Source organism: Mya arenaria, chromosome 5 (assembly GCF_026914265.1).
Source record: "Mya arenaria isolate MELC-2E11 chromosome 5, ASM2691426v1".
NCBI lineage: Eukaryota > Metazoa > Mollusca > Bivalvia > Myida > Myidae > Mya > Mya arenaria.
This window is the reverse complement of record NC_069126.1, coordinates 33,957,334-33,963,466: the sequence shown is the minus strand read 5'-3', so window position 1 is coordinate 33,963,466 and position 6,133 is coordinate 33,957,334.

The window sequence follows — 6,133 nt, the reverse complement described above, 5'->3', positions numbered from 1 at the left end:
TTAAATTATATAATATATAGATAATTTAAATAAGGTCAACATATCGTGCAAAGAATTTATAACTTATATAAGGTCAAACATATCGTGCAAAGAGATTGTTAACCTTCAGTATAAAGAAATCGGTCATCTTAATCAAGTTTGAGCCAACGAGGTATTCGAGCCAACAGGCCAAAGTTGGGGCTAAAAAAAAAGAAAACAGCCAGTTCCAATGACTTAAACGCTTTTTAAGGATATTACTACAGGCCGATGTAAACGGACCCCCACCCCCCAGCTTTTTGAGTGGTTTTCATTTAATAACTTGCCAATCGAGATTGATTTTGCAATTGATTACCAAGTTATCGGATAAACATGTATAATACGTTACGGTAATACTCTGCACAAATATTGTTTCTATTTATCTAGTTGACTTAAATAAATTATTCTACTTTTGTTTCTCTCTGGAAATATTGAGACATACTGTATTCATGTTAAAGGCTATTTCATCCTGAAACCACACCATGTTATTTACTCGTTGAACGCTCTAAGGGAGGTAACCGCTGTGTAGTATATGACGATTGATACTATTAGTGTAATATAAACTACAACCACCTGTCTCCATAGAAACATGTACACTACCGGAAGTGTTACAAAATAAAGTAAACATCCGCTTAGCTACTTATATTACTTTGCCTTTGTAAACCTTTGTAAACATGCAGCTTATAATTGTGAGCTTTAAAAAATACGGGGTTATTGCTAATTTTGTAAGAGGTAAGCATATACTCAGTTCGTAATGTGTGCCTTAGAAAAATACATTGTTCGTGTTAGATTCTCTTTTGGCGGTGATTTTAGATATCACATTTTTTGTTAAAATCATTGGAAAATGTCCAAATAAAGATAAACCCGGGAGGTTACTTATACCGGGTGTGTGCTCAAACCCAGGACAATAGCACAGTGGAGCTTTCAAGACTGCTGGCTCTTACCCACACACACTACATTCCTACTCCATAACATACATGCCATATCCCCCGGAGGGGGAAAAATACCCCGGACCCATCCCCCGATCTCCCGGAGGGGGAAGAAAATCCCTGCTAGATAAATAAAAAATGACAATGCTTTGTTGACAGACTGATCTGAATTTGTGTTTCATGGGAAATATGTAACAAGGGAATGGTATTGGCTGAAAATAATTTATGTGTAACTTTTGTGTTTTTATTTTAACAATGCAGTGTTAAATATTGTGAAGTTACGGTTGAAGAATATATTTTACATTGGTACAATCAGTTGACTTGTTGTGTTTAGGGAACAAAATTAATATCAAAATGTTAAAACAGTTCCCTAAATGTACATTATTGTGGCCAGGCGGCTGGTTCTTACCCACAGATACAACACCATTTTGTTTATACCCTTGGCTTTGTCCTTATAAACAGTCACTTCAGAGTCTTTGCAGATTTTTTTTTGGTGACTTTACGCGTCCATATATCCCACTTGTTGTTTTCCTAGAAAATGATGACAGATTGTAACCAGCATCAAGTATATAAATGAGCAGCAAGATATCTCGCACCTGCTAGATATATACAATTCCAAAATGGTGATCCCTCATTGACTGAATTGAGATCTGAATAAGTGTTTCATGAAACAATAGTGTAATAAGATACAGAGCTCTATTGGCAAAAAAGTTCCCTAAAAGTGCATTTTTTAGGCTAGGCTAGGCCTACTGTCCCTGGGCTCAGTCTGGCCTCAGAAAAATATTGCTTTGAATCTCAGTCAGTGGGGATTTTAAAACCAATTGATTTTTTTTTTTAATATCTTAAAAGACTGTATAAGGCTTTGCCTCTTTAATATATTGGTTGTTTTTCCCAGATTTTCAATGATAAAATTGTTATTTGGAATAAGCAACCACTATGTCTACAGTTAACAGTTGCATTTTTTTTATTTTCTAGTCTGAACTAAAATGAGGTGACAGTTATCTTCGTTCAGCTGCCTTATTCAAAACGCGTGTCTGCAAGAACTGTACACAAATGGCGAGTTCCAGAGTGGGTCCTGCCGGCCTGCCTCCACTACCTGAGCGTCATGACTCGCACAGTAGTCTACATAGTATTGCATACCATGACGAGGCCAAGATCGTCCAGAATGTTGGAGCACTACCCATGGTCAGTGCTTGTTAAAGTTTAAACATAAACTGTTCAAATTATTGAAATAAAAGCGTGTCATTGTCCAGATAATAAATATATTTATATCTTATGATCATATAATATCAAACATGCAGGGTTCGAATTTAGACTCGCATACTCGCAAAATGCGAGCGACAATTGTAAATTGCGAGTGACTTATTCAAGCTTGCAAAATTTTGCGAGTGGCTTTTTCTAGACCACAAAATTTTAAAAGGAAAGTAGAATATACATAAACTTACTCAGCTACGTTGTCGAGTGTAAACAACCTATAAGTGGCATGTTTACACTACCCGTATAAAGAAGACAGTACGGAGTCACGCGCTAGTAAGTTTTCAAAAATAGAACAAATGCGTAAAAGGCCGAGTTTTATCTCGAATCTTTCCGGGATGCTCAGATGCGTGCATAATACAAAGTGAATACAAATGACGAAATCACCTAGCTCAATCATTGGCTAAATTTAGCGCTTTCGCACACTTTATGTAAACCCCATCAATCTTTAAATATATCCGCCCAACTGTCAAAGTGAATAGACTTGGATATATTTTATAGTCCAACGCATCCACACTACATTTACTGTTGCTTTTATTTATTTTAAATTTATATTGTTATTGTGTTTATAATTATAGACATAATAAAATCTGTAGCGTGCTCGCCGAATGGGTATTACCTGAAGGCGAGGGTAAATATACCCCCCCCCCCCACAGTGAACAATGAACAATGTCATTTATGTTAAACACTTAAGATTGATACTTTTTAATATTTATGGTATGTCTTATATCTACTTTAATTAGACAATATTATAAGGAAATAAAGCAAATAATAAAATTGCAAGTTGATTTTTCATTTTGCGAGTTGCCTCAAAAAGCACTCGCAAAATTTTGCAAGTGCTCCTCAAAGTTAAATTCGAACCCTGACATGTACTTTGCTATCACTCAATGTAAGTTACTTTCAAACTGTTAGGGACAATGTATGGTCAGTCTAAATAATCACACACCAAGATTTTATTCACAGTTTTTTCTTTTCAAACTTATAATGTATAAGAATATGTTTATAAACATTTTTAGATATATTGCAAAATAAAAGATGACACATTAGAATGATAAGGAATGACAAACTGGATTTTGCCGTAAAATTATTGATGAAATTCACAATAAAACTTTTTTACACTATCAAAGTTTGATAAAGCTTTTTTGCTAGCCTTTTAGATTTTTTACAAAACACATTTTTTTTTATAATCATTGAGATCATTTGCTTTTAAAGTCCAAAATCTCTTCAGAATGTAAATATAAACCAAGTTTAACCCAATCAAAAATAATGAGCTTAGCTTAACCCTATAATGGACTTTTATATATTGACAAAAGAAAGGTTCCAACAAAGAAAATAGGATGAAGGAAAAATCATGTAGATTGATTGTAAATAGGGGCATTTATTTAAAATGCCATAAAAATGTTATAAAACCATTATATAAATGTTATGTAGTTTTTTAAACCAAGAGGCAAGAGGTCTAATCTGGGTGAATCAAAATCGCCTTGTTTACCACACATAATGCATTATTGCATATAACATATCAAAGTTGGTAAATCATAAAAATGAAAAAACAGTCAGGTAAGGACATGGATAAGATACATGTACAAATCAAAGTTGGTTACCATAATTTTTAACAAAAGTGAGAAAATGTAAATTATATGAAATAATAATACTGCATAATAAATATACTGAGTTGGATAAGAGAAGTATGATAAAAAATCTTTATGAATTTTGGCAAGGCATTTGACCAAGCCAAATTATTTTTCGAAGAATAAGGTCAGAGCTATCCTAGTCACCCGAGCGTCTGCGTCGGCGTAACCACTCATGTTAAAGTTTGCCTACCACCTCAAATATTTTCAAAGTCCATTGACATATGGCTTTGAAACTTTGCACACTAGTTCACTATCATGCCCCCAACCTGTACACAGGAGGAGGTAACTCTATCAAGCATTTTGACCAAATTATGCCCCTTTTTTGACTTAGAATTTACATTAAAGTTTGCGTACCACCTCAAATAGTTTCAAAGTCCATTGACATCTGGCTTTGAAACTTCACATGCTTGTTCACCATCATGCTCCCAACCTGTACATAGGAGGAGGTCACTGTATCAAGCATTTCGACAGAATAATGTCCCTTTTTCGGCCAAGAATTTATGGTAAAGTTTGCGTGCCAGCTCAAATATTTTCCAATTCTATTTATGTAAATATCTCAGCAAACATAATGTACTGCATTGAAATCTAATCTAACAGTGATCCATGCATGTTTCGCCAAAACTTTTCAATCCATACACCGAAAAGCGGCGGAGTAGTTGAGCGCGCTGTCTCTGTGACATCTCTTGTTGAGATTGGCTACAACAAATATCATTGGTTTAAACTTATCATGTGATGAGAAGCAGTGAAACGATTGGTTTAAATAATAAACATTGCTATCAAATGGTGAGTCACCCTTACACATGGTATTATTATTATAACCCAAGTCAAAAAAATATTTTATGTTTATAAATGATCTAATGTGCTTCTGATACCTTAAAGAAGCCATCAGAAATTCTAGCAACTACTTCAGCCTAACAATGGCTTATAGAATTTAAATTGTTCCAGGCTGTCATATTCTGTGGCCATTATAACCAATCAATGTACTAATGGCATGTTCACTTGTTCTCCAAAGATTTTTTTGCCATCATAATGATTATCTCTGAATAAATGTTAGGGTGAAAAGGCTACATATTGTTTAACCATCAAGAAATGGAAGCACTCTTTTACATTTTCAGACTGATTTAAGAGCTTTTTAAAAAGATCAATTCCAGGAACTGTATTGACACAATACGGCATTGAAGGAAACTTTGTTAAGGACTACCAATGATGCATTGGGCCATATTAACATACCTTGGCCTAAATGTTCACCAAAAGAAAAATGTAGCATTCAATACCCAAGTAAATATATAGGTGGGTCAAAGAACCACACACATGGATCATAAGTCAGATATTTTTTTTATGCCCCCCCATCGAATAAGAGGGGTATATTGCTTTACACATGTCAGTTGGTCGGTAGGTAGGTCGGTCAGTCCGTCGGTAGACCAAAGCTTGTCCGAGTGATAATTCAACAATTCCTTGACGTATGGTCATCAAACTTGACATGAAGGTTGGGCCTGACCATTAGATAACCCCTATTGATTTTAGGGTTCATCAGGTAAAAGGTCAAGGTCACAGTGACCTTTAATGGTAAAATAATTTTAAAGCTTGTCTGAGCGATATCTCAACAATGCCTGATCAGTAGATGACCCCAATTGTTTTTAGGGGTCATTGGGCTAAAGGTCAAGGTCACAGTGACCACGAATGGTAAAAGGTTGTCCGAGTGATAACTCGACAATGCCTGCACCCATGGCCCTAATACTTGACATGGAGGTTGGGCCTGACCAGTAGATGACCCCTATTGTTTTTGGGGGTCATCGGGCTAAAGGTCAAGGTCACAGTGACATTAAATGGTAAAAGGTTGTCTGAGTGATAACTCGACAATGCCTGCACTCATGGCCCTCATACTTGACTTGGAGTATGGGCCTGACCAGTAGATGACCCCTATTGTTTTTGAGGGTCATCGGGCCAAAGGTAAAGGTCACAGTAACCTTGAATGGTAAAAGGTTGTCCGAGTGATACTCGACAATGCCTGCACCCATGGCCCTCAAACTTGACTTAGAGGTTGGGCCTGACCAGTAGATGACCCCTATTGTTTTTGGGGGGTCATCAGGCCATGTCAATCATAGTATCATGTAAATGTAGTAATATATTATAATTACGATGTATACTTATTAAATCTGTATATATTGCATCTATATACATTAACGCTTCATTCACAACCAAACATTACTATTTCTTGTTTATAATTGTATCTAAGTATTTCATAAGTGATGTGTCTGCAATATAAAACACTTAACTATTAAAAAACTACTTCACTTTAAGTGA